We start from the raw sequence: 16,192 nt of genomic DNA, 5'->3' as shown, positions 1-16,192 counted from the left end.
AAACTGCTTCATCCATTGCCATCAGCATCCAGTGGGTAGCCAGCTCCTTACACTCTGCAAAACTCTCCCTGCCACTGGGGCCTCTCCACTCTGCTCCCCTACATCCTGAGCTAGCTCTGGCCTTCCTCAACTTTGACCGGGATCTTTGAGTAGCCTCCTCACCAATCTCCCTGGCTGCAGTCCTGTGTTCTGCCCCCAAATCCATTCTTCACGTTACTTCCAGAGGGATTTCTATGCACAGACCTCGCATTCCATCTCTTGCCTGCTCCTGAACCCTCTACAATCCATAGGTAAAGTCCAAACACCTTAGCCTGGTAACAGGTGAGGTTTCTCTTAAATTACTGGCTCATGTGCGATACTTTTATAGTAAAGTTTACTATTTTACACTTCTGTAGGTTGTGAGTCCAACACTGTCTCACTGGGCTGAAATCCAGGTGTCAGCATCACTGGGTTCCTTCCCGGGGCTCTAGGGGAGAACTCTTTTCCTTGCCTTTCCCAGCTTCTAGAAGTTACTTTAATTCCTGTCTTGTGGCCTTGTCCTCCATCTACAAAGCCAGCAACTTTGCAGCTCTCTGACAGTTCTGGAGTCACAGTCCCCCTGCTCGCTGGGGCTAGGCTCAGCTTGAGCCTGTAGCACATGAAGCCCCAGGCAAGGCCTTGCTGCAAGCTGGGGCCAAGCCTCCGAGGGGGACAGCCACCTGTGTGCCACGTGAATACAGATGGTCCCCAGCGTCCTCATCAGCCCTGCTGCCTGGCCTCCTTGGCCAGCGAGGGGCAGCAGGGGGAAGGAGCTACAGGTGAAGTCCTAGGGCATCTGCACACCAGTGCCCTGGCCTCCTCAGGCCACAGTTGTGGGATTAGGACCCAGGCCCATAGCAGACCAGGAATTCTCCAGCTTATTCTTTTCAACAATACTACAGAACCTCAACCACAGAACCCTCTTTTCTAGCATTATGTGGCTACCTTCTTCTCCCTCCTGCCACCTGGTGTGCCCCCAGCTCTTGAGGAGCTGTGTGGAGCTGGCTGTGGTTGGAGTGCCCACCTGCATGGACTGAGTGGCTTCCCAGAATATGGGCCCTGCAGTGCTAAAACTCAAAAAAGTCCCAGGTAACCAGGAGGGTGTGACCCCACACAGTACCTCCTGGGCCTGTCCCCTTTTAAATGTATGTACTGTGCTCATTATCTTGAGTGAGGTGCATCCAGGTGTTCACAGCCCTCAGCCAGCTTGCAGCCTGCGTCCAGATCCTCAGGGAGCGCAGCCCCTGACCGGAGTGCAAGCTGGGGCGTAAGGGTGATCCTTGCTGCCCATTCCTTGGCACACATGCTCCCAGGGTCCATCAGCCTCCATAAGGCTCCAGTGTCTCTCCCAGCTCCCCTGATGCTCCCTGAGACACCAGTGGGCTTTCTCAGCACACCTGGTCACATCACAGAGAACCCACGCACGAAGCATTCATTCCTGATCTAAACAGCAGCAAACTATGCTGTCTCCTGCTTCAACCCCTGTGGCTGATGTCTGCTCAAACCTGTTTTTGCCATCTAGAGAGGTGGGTGTGGGATGGCAGATCTCAAGTTTCGCCTTATCCCATCTCCTAGGGTGACCAGGCCATAAACACAGGCTGCTCCATCCTCCCTGAGGGGCCCCGGTGCCACAGAAACATGGCTCCTCCTGACCCAGGGGACAAGAGTCTGGCCAAACCCTCCTGCAAAGCCTGCTGTGTCCATCCTTGTCCTCACGTGGAGGCTCCAACCAGCCCCCTCAGATTAGGTTGGTTAAGTGTCCCACCTGCTGTGAACATCAGGAGCACAGGGCGATTTCCCAGCGGTCTGCAGAACTGTGGCTCATGAGATAGGGCGTAAAGTGGGTGGGGATGGTCTAGCATGTGCTAGAAGCTGGACCCCCTGAGCTTTCACAGGCCTGGGGGAGCCTGCACACTGTCAAATATACTGAAGTTTCCGCATTTCATGTTGATTATAATGTTTTGGCCATAAAAATTTGAAAAGGGTTTTATGTTTTGTTTTTTACTTATTTGACTATTAACTTTGTTTTATGATTTCTCAGCAATCATCCTGCATCTATGGGGATGCTTGTGACTTGAGAAAATCCATCTATTTTAATTTGCAAATTCTTAACAAATGTAATAACACTTTTATGATTTCTAAAATAATGAAGTTGACATTGTTTTATATTCACTTAAATATCCCTCCATTTCAGTTTTGCAATTTTCTTTTCTTGGTTTTGCTAATAATTATTTCTCTCAGGTTACGTATATTTTTGTAGGTGCCTGAAAAACTCACCAGCTTGAATACTGTGCATCTGGTGCCAGAGTGCAGACCCTCTCTGGCTGAGTGTTGTAACCAAAAACTCCCAGCTGGAGAGTTAGAAATGTTAGAGGGCAACATCTCTGAAATGGGACCTGCAAAAGGAGGCACAGCTGTTGCTCAGAGGTAGGGTGGCTCCAGGCGGAGGGCGGCTGGGCCAGGGGTCGTCCACGCTGTGGGCAGAGAAGCCAGGCCATACCCTTGGGGCTGACAGGACTCAGCTGTCGGTCCTCCCACCACTGTCTCTGTTTCCAGGTGGAGCCTGGCTGCTAAATGGGGTCATGAGCTGGTAATTCTGGTGGCCCTGAGTTCCGTTAACTGGGGCCAGGTGAGCGAGTCTGACCATTGGGATGAGCCTGCCTCCGCCTGTGCTCCTTGCACACCTGCCCACTCCCACCCCAGATAAAGGTCAGATCCGGTCATCTGAGTACTGGGGGCTGCATCTGCCTGGGGGTGGGGGGGTGTTGGGGTCAGGGTAATTGCCCAGAAGCAATGCTGAGATACAAATTCAGGTGTGCCTAATTTATCACGGGTGCATTCCCAGGAGAAACTGGTTAAAGGAGTGAAGGAAGCTTAATGGGGAGGGAGAAGCAGCCCAGTAGGCTGGGATTTGAGACCAGTCCTGCAGTGAGCAGCCCCAGCCTGATCCTTGGGGGGCGCTGGAGGCAAGTGCCCAGGTCTCCGGAGTGAGTCATCGGCCAAGGCGAGGGGCCTGGGTTGCCATTAGCCTAAGCCCCTCAGTCATCGCTAAGGGCTTCCGCAGGGCCATGTAACTTCCAGGCCTACAGGTTGTGTGTGTGGAGGCAGAGAAGGCCTGTGCCCGAGAGGAGCCACGGGCAGAGGGAAACAAAGCTCTCAGAAGCTGACGGGACAGGGTGGTGCCCTGGTAGGGCTGCCAGATTTAGCTATTGAAAATGCAGACCACGTGTTTATTTAACAGGCAGCAGGCTCTACGTATGTCTTGTCAAAGGTGACATCATCCAATACTGCCCGGCCGCACTGTGTGGGGCTGCTGGGCTGGAGCCCGGACACGGCAGGGGGCACCGTTGCCAGCCCAGCTTTGCCACCTGCTCATCCTGACCTTGCATGAGCTCCTGAGCTTCTTTATCTAGCAATGGGGGAAAGAGTAATATCAGTGCATACTACTAATGAGTGATTAAATGAAGGAATCATTGTTCTGGGCCTGAAATAAGGCTTGGCACATAGGAGGCACCCAGTGCGTAACAGATATGCTAATAGGTGGGTTTGGTTTGTCTTGTTTTTAAAAACATATTTCTGTTGGATGTGAGACAGGCTCACCTTACAGAAGAGTAAATGGCAATGGACATTTTGCTAAGGGCTTCCCCCTGGAAAGGAAAGGTAAGAAACAGTTATTGCTGTGAGGAAAAACTAATTTTACCTTTGAGGTTAGCGGGCCATGGAGCTGGGCTGCCTGGATGCATTTGACACGGACAGGTAGGCTTGTGCAGGAGAGCCAGGACAGAGACTGGTGCTTGCAGAGTGCCGGTGAGGGCGACGGCAGACGTCGCTGATGGAGAAGGCGGGCCGGGCTGGTCCCAGGCCTTTGTGAGGGGGAGGGCTCCCCGTGGGTGTGCGGGTGAGCCGGTGGTGGGAGAGGGGAAGTAGGAACTAACGGTCTGGACGTGCTGGGGTGTGGTGCAGTCAGTTCAGGGTGTGTGCAGGCTTCTGCAGCTGAGGGGAAGGGAGGAGAGGAAGTGCTCTGCAGAGCATCAGGTCAAGGAACTCAGGGGCCAGGTGGTCATTTGCTTCGGGCCTGTGCGTCCAGCCTCAACACCTCCTAGTGTTTTCCCTCTCGCTTGGGATTCCTCAGATCTTGGAAAGCAGTTACTGAGAGTATCTTTGTAAGAAAGTTGAAAACATTGCACCAGCTTTGCTTATGATTTTCAAGCCCCTGTGCCTAGCCCAGAGCTCTCTTTGGCTCCGGACTCCTCTTTCCATGTGCTACACACCCAAATCTGATGCCAACTACATGGAACATCCCTGGCTCATTCTCATCCCCCTTTGACACCTTCCTTCTTACATGTGGGCAAGCAGCTGCAGTTGGCTGTCTCCCTTACAGACTGTACCTGATGAGTGATCACATTCTGTGGATCCCACTGCATCGATTCCCTTCACTGTCCACTCTCCCATCTTTGTCTTCCTGGCCTGGTCACAGTTCAAGCCTTTACTGTTTCTCCCTGAGTTACAGCCACACCCTCCCCGCTGTTCTTGCCTCTATTCTCACCCCCCACCTGACACCCAAGCCTTTCTTCCCTGAGAACAAAGTGGTCTCTCCTGTTTAAGTTACGTTCCTGTTTAATAGACTCAAGTGGTGGTGGCGTTGCTGCAGCTCTGCAGCCCCAGCACCGAATGGCCGTGTGCCCCTGGCTGTTTTGTTCTGAATCCATGCCAGGGGGACAGGCAGTCTGGCTGGACACAGGTGGTAGGTACTTCCCTCTCTGCTCTGCCTGTTGAACTTCTTTTAAGATTATGTTCGGAACAACGGTAGAACCTGTCCTAACCTCCTGATAAATGAAAACTTCTATCCATTGTGTGCTTTGTAACTGATATTCAGTCTCTCTGAGATACAACAGGAAAGAAAAGAAAACTTAGAAATCCAGGTTTTGAATCTGTACATTGTGTTGGGTAGTCTGGACATTTTAACAATATTCTTCCTATCTATGAGCATTATCTTCTCATTTATTTCTTTCATCAGTGTCTTATAGTTTTCAGTTTATAGGACGTTCACCTCCTTGGTTAAATTTATTCCTAGGTATTTTATTCTTTTTGATGCAATTGTCAGTGGGACTGTTTCCTTAATTTCTCTTTGTGATAATTTGTTATTGGTGTATAGAAACACAACTGATTTTTATATATATTGATTTTATATCCTGCAACTTTACTGAATTTGTTTATTCTAACAGGTTTGTTTTTTGGGATAGAGTCTTCAGGGTTTGCTGTATATAATATGTGCAAATAGTTGAGCTTTACTTCTTCCTTTCTGATTTGATAACTTTATTTTTCTTGTCTAACTGCTCTGGGTAGGACTTCTGGTACTATGTTTAATATATACGGCAAGAGTGGGCATCCATGTCTTCTTCCTGGTCTTGAAGTGCTGTCAGCTTTCACTGTTGAGCACAGTGTCAGCTGTGGGCTTGCTGTGTAGGGCTGTATTTTGCTGCAGTATGTTCCCTCTGTGCCCCCTTTATTGAGTTTTTATCATGAACGGATGTTGAACTGTCAAATGATTTTTCTGCATCTGTTGAGATGATCACATGTTTTTTGTCTTTCTTTTTTTAATTGATTTGTGTGTTGATATCACTTGAATATATCCCATTTGATCACAGTGTATGATCCCTTTAAAGTATTGTTTATTCAGTTTGCTAATGTTTTGTTGAGGATGTTTGCATCTATGTTCATCAAGGATATTGACCTAGAGTTTTTGTAGTGTCCTTGCCTGGTTTGGTAATAGGGTAATGCTGGCCTCATAAAATGAGTTTGGAAGTGTTACCTCCTCTGTTTTTTGGAACAGTTTGAGAAGGATTGGTATTAATTTTTCTTTGTGTGCTTGGTAGAATTCACCAGTGAAGCCATCTGGTTTGTTGGGAGGTTTCTGATTACTGATTCATTCTCCGTACTAGTAATCAGTCTGTTCAGGTTTTCTTTTTTTTTTTTTTTTTATCTTGGTATCATTAATATACAGTTACATGAGCAACATTGTGATTACTAGATTCCCCCATTATCAAGTCCCCACCACATACCCCATTACAGTCACTGTCCATCAGTGTAGTAAGATGCTATAGAGTCACTACTTGTCTTCTCTGTGCTATACTGCCTTCCCGTGCCACCCCACTACATTATGTGTGCTAATCAGTCCATTCTTGGGTTCTGTGAGTCTGCTGCTGTTTTGTTCCTTCAGTTTTCGCTTTGTTCTTATGCTCTACAGATGAGTGAAATCATTTGGTATTTGTCTTTCTCTGCCTGGGGTTGGGGAAGGGCTTGGGTCCCACCAGATCAAGGCTTTGGTTTATTATCCTGTTGCGTGAGTTCTGCCCTGTTCTCCAGGTGTATGCAGTCTGGTGCAGTGTTCTTTCATGTTGCTCTTTTAGAATTAGTTGTATTAACTATATTTTCATATCATATATGGTTTTGGGAGAAGTTCTCTGTCTCACCTCTCACGCCACCATCTTGAATCACTCTCTTCAGATTTCCTATTCATGATTCAGTCTTGGTAAGTTGTATGTTTCTAGGAATTCATTCATGTCTTTTAGGTTGTCCACTTTACTAGTGTATGCTTGTTCTTGTTGCAGATAAGGTAAATAAAGGACAGAGAAGTTGTGCCAGGTTCGTCTGCCTCCAAAGCTCACACTTTTTCTAATGGTTAACCTTGTGTTGCTTGTTTATTTCTGTGTGGGTCTATTTGTGTAACTGGGGAAGTTGAACTTGGCCCACATGTGAATCTGGCTGTTACTGAGAACCTGGAGTGTTTGTGGCAGGAGTCCCTTATTCTCCTATCCTCCATCAGTGCCTTCTTCCTTGATGCTGTCCACAAACAGAACCTCAGATGAGGCCTGCATTCACAAGGCAGTGTTCTGCGGAGGTTAGGCATTTGGTGCTGGAATAAAGGAAGGAGAGAAGGCAGATATTCATTGGGCAGTGGATGACTGCAGTTTGTCTTAAAAGAGCAAGTGAGGCACTTCTCCACTCTTTACCATTAGTGATGGCTGAAGACACCCTGTGAGGTTCCCTGTCTAGTCACACTCAGGAAATCTTCCCTTGCTGTCAGCACCCTGCTCCCCATGTGGTGGGCAGATCCAGAAGCACGGCATGGGCATGAATCCCTGAAACTAACCAATTGACTTCCCTGGGACAGAAACCTGCCAGTCCTCAAGAGGGGAGGTGGGGCCTGGGGTCATGAGCCAGGGACCTAGAGCCCAAGTCTTCCCTCATTGTCTGTAGAATATCTCTCCTTGGATACATTGTCCACAACATCAAAAGTAACCTCTCCTTCACCTCCCTGGCTCATTTACCCAGGTACACCTTCTTTCCCTCCTTCCTGTTTGACAATGTGGCATCTGAAATGTCTAAGCTATCTTTGCCATCCTGTTTTCCTCATGGTCTAAGCTCCCTCAGTCTTCACCAGCATCAGAGAAACTCTAACAGCTTCCCATCCCAGTCTTTACCCTCTTTTATCCATTCCTCACTCAAGTTCTAGAGTGATCTCAAAGCCATCCCACATGCCCAGTTGAAGAACCTGGAATACCGCCAACCTCATGTGATGACAGAAAGCCCAGCCCAATATACCATCAAGCAGGGAAGGGACGGGGAGGCCGCTGCTCACCTCTGGGGTCATGCATGTGCCCTGAGTACCTCATTGACTGTGTGCCCTGGGGGCCTCATTGGCCTCTTAGCTGTAGCCCTGTCACCAATCTACTGTCTGTCCCATCTGCTTCATTTCTTCTATTCCCTTTGTGCTGTGGGATGCCCTCTGACATTATCAAATTATGACATTTTATCATGGGATCAGGACAGATTCTGACACCCGCAGAATTATTTGCACAAGGCCTCCTCCTTGCTTGGAAATGGATCTGGCTTGCTTTCCATGATTCTATTGAAGAGAAAAACCTGCTTGGTGTTGCCTCAAATTCAGTAAAAAGGTTGTGATTGGATTTCTTTATTGAACCTCCTTCAACTGAGGTCAGACACCTATGATTAGATGTCAATTCAGACACTGCTGTTTCTGTCCTGAGAGTAGAAAAAGTGTGGGGTTACCTTTCCCTAGCACCTGACTACAGTTTGCAGATTAATTTGACTGTGGCCATGCTATGAGTAATGGAGACAGGACAACTGGGGGGTCCTTGATTGCTTGAGGAAATCACATTTTTGGCAGGAAAGTGCTGGAAGCAGGGCGGGTAAGATACGGGTGTTGCTCAGAGATGTCCACAAAAATTCTTCTACCAAATTTAAATCTCATGTGACAAAAAGAATTGTAGTTTAATGTGACCCAGAGAGCTGAGGCAACATTAATTTGAGAGCAGTTTGCACACCCTAGTCCCTCTCCTTTTCACTAGTCTAGGCCCATCACCTTTTCAAAATTCCACAGAAAATTCTTTTCTTCCAGGGAGGCATGCCTGATGAACACACTTTTTTTGCCAGAATATAAAATGAATGTTTTTTCCAAAATCATTTCCCAGGAAGGGAGTCCCCTAATAGTTAATTCCTTCCAAAGTTTCTTACATTACAGTTTCTCTCTTACTTTGAAAATAGTTGCATTTGGCCAAGACCCATTCACCAAAATGAGTTCATTCATGGTAGTTTGGGAGGCATGTGGAGATCACCAGAAGAATTGCCATAAAAGGAGCCAAAGGCAATAAACAAAGATTTAGTAATTACTCCTGTGTTTAGATCTCAATATTCAATGTTAAATTTCATTGTAAAGTTTTTCAAAGACCCTTTTAAAAAGCAAAATGGTAAGAGATTACATCATGGAGATAATACATATGCACTTTTAAGATAATTGAGGTAAACAATATTATATAAGAAGATACTTAGGGCTGGTGGAATTCTGTTCCAATGAGAGCTTCCAGGCTGTGTCTCAAACAGATGATACATGGAAGTGACAAGGATGAGCTCTGGAAAACTGTTCATCGAAAAAGGGTTCCTGGCGATGACAGGGAAAGATCCTGTTGTCCAAGGGCATGCGAAGATTTGGGTAGAATTATTTCATAAGATACAAGTGGAAAAAAATCAATATTCTATATATGTATATTCCAAATAGTCTGACTAAAAATATGTGTAGGTAGACATCTGACTGATCATCTGTGAAGTTTATGTATTCAAGTTTTTCAAGAATTTTCCTTTAAAATCTTCTCATTGAACTCAGTGGGTGGGGGTGGGGGAGGCCATTGGGGCCACCTTATGTCCAAGCCTGGAGGTAACTCAGCCTGGTTTGTGCGGCCTGCTCCGTCACCTTTTCTGATTGCTCTTTTTAAAGGCTAAGCCTGATCCAAAGTGTTTATTTCATCTTCTTTCCAGATGAGAACTTTGGAGGGCAAGGCTATCCTCTTTTACTGTGCCATTACATCCACACTGAGTTTTTTCCTCCTGAGGTGTTGGGAAGTCACTGGTCTGTCTTCTCAATGTCCTTGTCTGCAGGATGAGGACACGGGACAGATGATCTGCAAGGAACCATCCTGGCTTTACTTTTTTTTTTTTTTTTTTGAGAGGGCATCTCTCATATTTATTCATCAAATGGTTGTTAACAACAATAAAATTCTGTATAGGGGAGTCAATGCTCAATGCACAATCATTAATCCACCCCAAGCCTAATTTTCATCATTCTCCAATCTTCTGAAGCATAATGAACATGTTCTTACATGGTGAACAAATTCTTACATAGTGGATAAGTTCTTACATGGTGAACAGTACAAGGGCAGTCATCACAGAAACTTTTGATTTTGATCACACATTATGAAATATAAACAATCAGGTCAAATATGAATATTTGATTTTTATACTTGATTTATATGTGGATCCCACATTTCTCCCTTTATTATTATTATTATTTTTTTATTGTTTTTTAATAAAATGCTGAGGTGGTAGGTAGATGCAAGATAAAGGTAGAAAACATAGTTTAGTGTTGTAAGAGAGCAAATGTAGATGATCAGGTGTGTGCCTGTAGACTATGTGTTAATCCAAGCTAGACAAGGGCAATAAAACATCCATGGATGCAGAAGATTTCTCTCAAAACAGAGGGGGTGAGGTTCTAAGCCTCACCTCTGTTGATCCCCAATTTCTCACCTGATGGCCCCCCTGCGACTGTGCCTGTCTTAGGTTGTTCCTCCCTTGAGGAATCTTACCCATCTCTGGCTAACCAGTCATCTTCCGGGGCCATACAGGGAAATGTAAAGTTGGTAAGTGAGAGAGAGGCCATATTGTTTGAAAAGGTTAGCTTTTTACTTCTTTGCAGATTTATGCCCTGTGGCTTCTATGCCCAGCACTTATCTTGAGGTATCTTTACCACTTGGAGGAATTATGATACTCGGTGAATTCGATATGAGGCACGAATTCTATTTAAGGGTTGTAATTAGAAAGGAAGAAGAAAAGCTATAGAAGTAGCAGGCGCAAGAAAATATGGGAAGATTGATAATTTCTTTGACATATCTTCTTGTAGAGTAACTTAAGCTTGTATAGGTTTTAAGCTACTAATTAAATTGTGCACACACATTAACATAATAGGAATACAGTTACATAACCAAAGCAGATCTATAATTACCAGCCATCTCCAGTGAAACCAAGAAAACCAGTTAGGCATTGTAGGCATTTGTGAAAATTTACCTATGATATGATGGATATTGTCCAACTGTACTTGAACAGTCTGAGAGAAATGAGACAAATTAAAACAACCCATTCCTGGTAACTGTTCACATCCCATATGTTCTTTTAACAGTAGATAGTCTGTTGTTGTAAGATTTTGGAGCACTACAACTTGCACTTCTCCTAATTCTTGGTTGAGTTCCAACAGTATAGATCCAGTCAAATTTGTTGTTTTACTGTATGCACATGCCAGCTTAGATATCTCCTTCTTCATTTCCATGGCAAGTCCAGGAACCGGTGGGATGAATGCAGCTACAGCTGTAGCAGCGCCTGGATCTTTGTTGAGATTTTTTGATGATCATCTTCTGGTATGAGTCTACCAGAGACTGCTGATGTTGGAAGTTCTTCTTCATATCATATCTTAGTTCATTTTCGGGGTAGCCAAATTAGGCTTTGACCCTTTGCCCACACTTTGATATGCCCTTTATACCATTGTGTAGAACTCATTGGACGTCACCACACAGGAACTGCTTTTTTTTTTTTAAGAGAAAGGAATATTATCAGAAAAATGTACCTCCATAGCCAATCATCTGACACCCCTTAAGTGATCAAAATTAAGGATATTTAAAGCATGCATTAATCGTGGATTTACAGTTAGTTTTATCCTATCAGGGAGTAATCCCCCTTTTCTTTCTTTCTTTTTTTTTGTTATCATTAATCTACACTTACATGAAGAATATTATGTTTACTAGGCTCTCCCCTATACCAGATCCAGATCCCCCCTATAAACCCCTTTACAGTTACTGTCCATCAGCATAGCAAAATGTTGTAGAATCACTACTTGTCTTTTCTGTGTTGTACAGCCCTCCCCTTTCTCCCATCCCCCCATGCATGCTAATCTTAATACCCTCCTTCTTCTTCTTCCCTCCCCTTATCCCTCCCTACCCACCCATCCTCCCCAGTCCCTTTCCCTTTGGTACCTGTTAGTCCATTCTTGGGTTTTGTGATCCCGCTGCTGTTTTGTTCCTTCAGTTTTTCCTTTGTTCTTATACTCCACAGATGAGTGAAATCATTTGGTATTTCTCTTTCTCTGCTTGACTTATTTCACTGAGCATAATACCCTCCAGCTCCATCCATGTTGCTGCAAATGGTAGGATTTGCCCTCTTCTTATGGCTGAGTAGTATTCCATTGTGTATATGTACCACATCTTCTTTATCCATTCATCTATCAATGGACATTTAGGTTGCTCCAATTCTTGGCTATTGTAAATAGTGCTGTGATAAACATAGGGGTGCATCTGTCTTTCTCAAACTTGATTGCTACATTCTTAGGGTAAATTCCTAGGAGTGGAATTCCTGGGTCAAATGGTAAGTCTATTTTGAGCATTTTGATGAACCTCCATACTGCTTTCCACAACGGTGGAACTAATTTACATTCCCACCAGCAGTGTAGGAGGGTTCCCCTTTCTCCACAGCCTCGCCAACATTTGTTGTTGTTTGTCTTTTGGATGGCAGCCATCCTTACTGGTGTGAGGTGATACCTCATTGTAGTTTTAATTTGCATTTCTCTGATAATTAGCGATGTGGAGCATCTTTTCATGTGTCTGTTGGCCATCTGTATTTCTTTTTTGGAGAACTGTCTGTTCAGTTCCTCTGCCCATTTTTTAAGTGGATTGTTTGTTTTTTGTTTGTTGAGGTAGGTGAGCTCTTTATATATTTTGGATGTCAAGCCTTTATCAGATCTGTCATTTACAAATATATTCTCCCATAGTGTAGGGTTCCTTTTTGTTCTATTGATGGTGTCTTTTGCTGTACAGAAGCTTTTCAGCTTGATATAGTCCCACCTGTTCATTTTTGCTGTTGTTTTCCTTGCCCGGGGAGATATGTTCAAGAAGTGGTCACTCATGTTTATGGCTAAGAGGTTTTTGCCTATGGTTTTTTCCAAGAGTTTAATGGTTTCATGACTTACATTCAGGTCTTTGATCCATTTTGAGTTTACTTTTGTATATGGGGTTAGACAATGGTTCAGTTTCATTCCCTACATGTAGCTGTCCAGTTTTGCCAGCACCATCTGTTGAAGAGACTGTCATTTTGCCATTGTATGTCCATGGCTCCTTTATCAAATATTAATTGACCATATATGTCTGGGTTAATATCTGGAGTCTCTAGTCTGTTCCATTGGTCTGTGGCTCTGTTCTTGTGCCAGTACCAGATTGTCTTGATTACTATGGCTTTATAGTAGAACTTGAAGTTGGGCAGTGAGATTCCCCCTTACTTTATTCTTCTTTTTCAGGATTGCTTTGGCTATTCGGGGTCTTTGGTGTTTCCATATGAATTTTTGAATTATTTGTTCCAGTTCATTGAAGAATGTTGCTGGTAGATTGATAAGGACTGCATCAAATCTGTATATTGCTTTGGGCAGGATGGCCATTTTGACGATATTAATTCTTCCTAGCCACGAGCATGGGATGAGTTTCCATTTGTTAGTGTCCCCTTTAATTTCTCTTAAGAGCGTCTTGTTGTTTTCAGGGTATAGGTCTTTCACTTCTTTGGTTAGGTTTAGTCCTAGGTATTTTATTCTTTTTGATGCAATTGTGAATGGAATTGTTTTCCTGATTTCTCTTTCTATTGGTTCATTGTTAGTGTATAGGAAAGCCACAGATTTCTGTGTGTTAATTTTGTGATACTGGCTTCATAGAACAAGTTTGGGAGTATCCCCTCCTCTTCTATTTTTTGGAAAACTTTAAGGAGAATGGGTATTATGTCTTCCCTGTATGTCTGATAACACTCCGAGGTGAATCCATCTGGCCTGGGGGTTTTGTTCTTTGGTAGTTTTTTGATTACCGTTTCAATTTCGTTGCTGGTAATTGGTCTGTTTAGATTTTCTGTTTCTTTCTGGGTCAGTCTTGGAAGGTTGTATTTTTCTAGGAAGTTGTCCATTTCTCCTAGGTTTCCAAGCTTGTTAGCATATAGGTTTTCATAGTAATCTCTAATAATTCTGTGTATTTCTGTGGGGTCCGTCGTGATTTTTCCTTTCTTGTTTCTGATTCTGTTGATTTGTGTTGACTCTCTTTTCCTCTTAATAAGTCTTGCTAGAGGCTTATCTATTTTGTTTATTTTCTCGAAGAACCAGCTCTTGGTTTCATTGATTTTTGCTATTGTTTTATTCTTCTCAATTTTATTTATTTCTTCTCTGATCTTTATTATGTCCCTCCTTCTGCTGACCTTAGGCCTCATTTGTTCTTCTTTTTCCAATTTCGGTAATTGTGACATTAGACCATTCATTTGGGATTGTTCTTCCTTCTTTAAATATGCCTGGATTGCTATATACTTTCCTCTTAAGACTGCTTTGCTGTATCCTACAGTAGTTGGGGCTTTGTGTTGTTGTTGTCGTTTGTTTCCATATATTGCTGGATCTCCATTTTGATTTGGTCATTGATCCATTGATTATTTAGGAGCGTGTTGTTAAGCCTCCATGTGTTTGTGAGCCTTTTTGCTTTCTTTGTACAGTTTGTTTCTAGTTTTATGCCTTTGTGGTCTGAAAAGTTGGTTGGTAGGATTTCCATCTTTTGGAATTTACTGAGGCTCTTTTTGTGGCCTAGTATGTGGTCTATTCTGGAGAATGTTCCATGTGCACTTGAGAAGAATGTGTATCCTGTTGCTTTTGGATGTAGAGTTCTGTAGATGTCTATTAGGTCCATCTGTTCTAGTGTGTTGTTCAGTGCCTCTGTGTCCTTACTTATTTTCTGTAATTGTCTGGTGGATCTGTCCTTTGGAGTGAGTGGTGTGTTGAAGTCTCCCAGAATGAATGCATTGCATTCTATTTCCTCCTTTAGTTCTGTGAGTATTTGTTTCAGGTATGTTGGTGCTCCTGTATTGGGTGCATATATATTTATAATGGTTATATCCTCTTGTTGGACTGAGCCCTTTATCATTATGTAATGTCCTTCTTTATCTTTTGTTACTTTCTTTATTTTGAAGTCTGTTTTGTCTGATACTAGAATTGCAACACCTGCTTTTTTCTCTCTGTTGTTTGCATGAAATATCTTTTTCCATCCCTTGACTTTAAGTCTGTGCATGTCTTCGGGTTTGAGGTGAGTCTCTTGTAAGCAGCATATGGATGGATCTTGCTTTTTTATCCATTCTATTACTCTGTGTCTTTTGATTGGTGCATTCAGTCCATTTACATTTAGGGTGATTATTGAAAGGTATGTACTTATTGCCATTGCAGGCTTTAAGTTTGTGGTTACCAAAGGTTCAGGGTTAGCTTCTTTACTATCTTACTGTCTAACTTAACTCGCTTGTTGAGCTATTATAAACACGGTCTGATGATTCTTTATTTCTCTCCCTTCTTATTCCTCCTCCTCCCTTCTTCATATGTTGGGTGTTTTGTTCTGTGCTCTTTTTAGGAGTGGTCCCATCTAGAGCAGTCCCTCTAAGATGCCCTGTAGAGGTGGTTTGTGGGAGGCAAATTCCCTCAACTTTTGCTTGTCTGGGAATTGTTTAATCCCTCCTTCATATTTAAATGATAATAGTGCTGGATACAGTAGTCTTGGCTCAAGGCCCTTCTGTTTCATTGCATTAAGTATATCATGCCATTCTCTTCTGGCCTGTAGGGTTTCTGTTGAGAAGTCTGATGATAGCCTGATGGGTTTTCCTTTGTAGGTAACCTTTTTTTTCTCTCTGGCTGCCTTTAATACTTTGTCCTTGTCTTTGATCTTTGCCATTTTAATTATTATGTGTCTTGGTGTTGCCCTCCTTGGATCCCTTGTCATGGGTGTTCTGTGTACTTCTGTGGTCTGAGAGGCCATTTCCTCCCCTAGTTTGGAGAAGTTTTCAGCAATTATTTCTTCAAAGACACTTTCTATCCCTTTTTCTCTCTCTTCTTCTGGTGCCCCTATAATGCGGATATTGTTCTGTTTTGATTGGTCAATCAGCTCTCTTAGAATTCTTTCATTCCTGGAGATCCTTTTCTCTCTCTCTGCATCAGCTTCTCTGCATTCCTGTTCTGTTTTCTAGTCCATTAGTGGTCTCTTGCATCTCGTCCATTCTGTTTTGAAGTCCTTCCAGAGCTTGTTTTATTTCTGTATTCTCCTTCCTTAGTTCTTGCATATTTCCCTACAAGTCCATCAGCATGGTTATGACTTTTGTTTTGAATTCTTTTTCAGGAAGACTGGTTAAATTTATCTCCCCAGGTTCCTTCTCAGGGGAAGATGTAGCAGATGCCAAAGCTGTCTGGGTTAGTCTTGTCTGGATCATATTTTTTTGCCTTTTCATGTTGATAGGTGCTATTGACTGTCAGCTGGGGTGGGGGCAAACTTTCCACTTGCTACTGGCCTTTCTTTACTGGGACAACTGCGACCCCTAGTGGCTTGTGTTGGGTAATTGCGTGTAGACTGGGTCTTGGTGTCTTGCCTGGCCGGTATGGAGGAAGCTCCCTTTCTGAGGGCGTGGCCAGCCTTAGGCTGCTTCTCTGCTTTCCCCTCACCCCAGTGGGGTTATGGACAGGGGGCTGTTTGGCTGTTTACCTCCATGAGGTTTCTCAGAGCTGTTGCCC

This window comes from Manis javanica, chromosome 1 (genome assembly GCF_040802235.1).
Source record: "Manis javanica isolate MJ-LG chromosome 1, MJ_LKY, whole genome shotgun sequence".
Taxonomy (NCBI): Eukaryota; Metazoa; Chordata; class Mammalia; order Pholidota; family Manidae; genus Manis; species Manis javanica.
The sequence above is the reverse complement of the archived record's forward strand: the minus strand, read 5'-3'. Positions refer to the sequence as shown.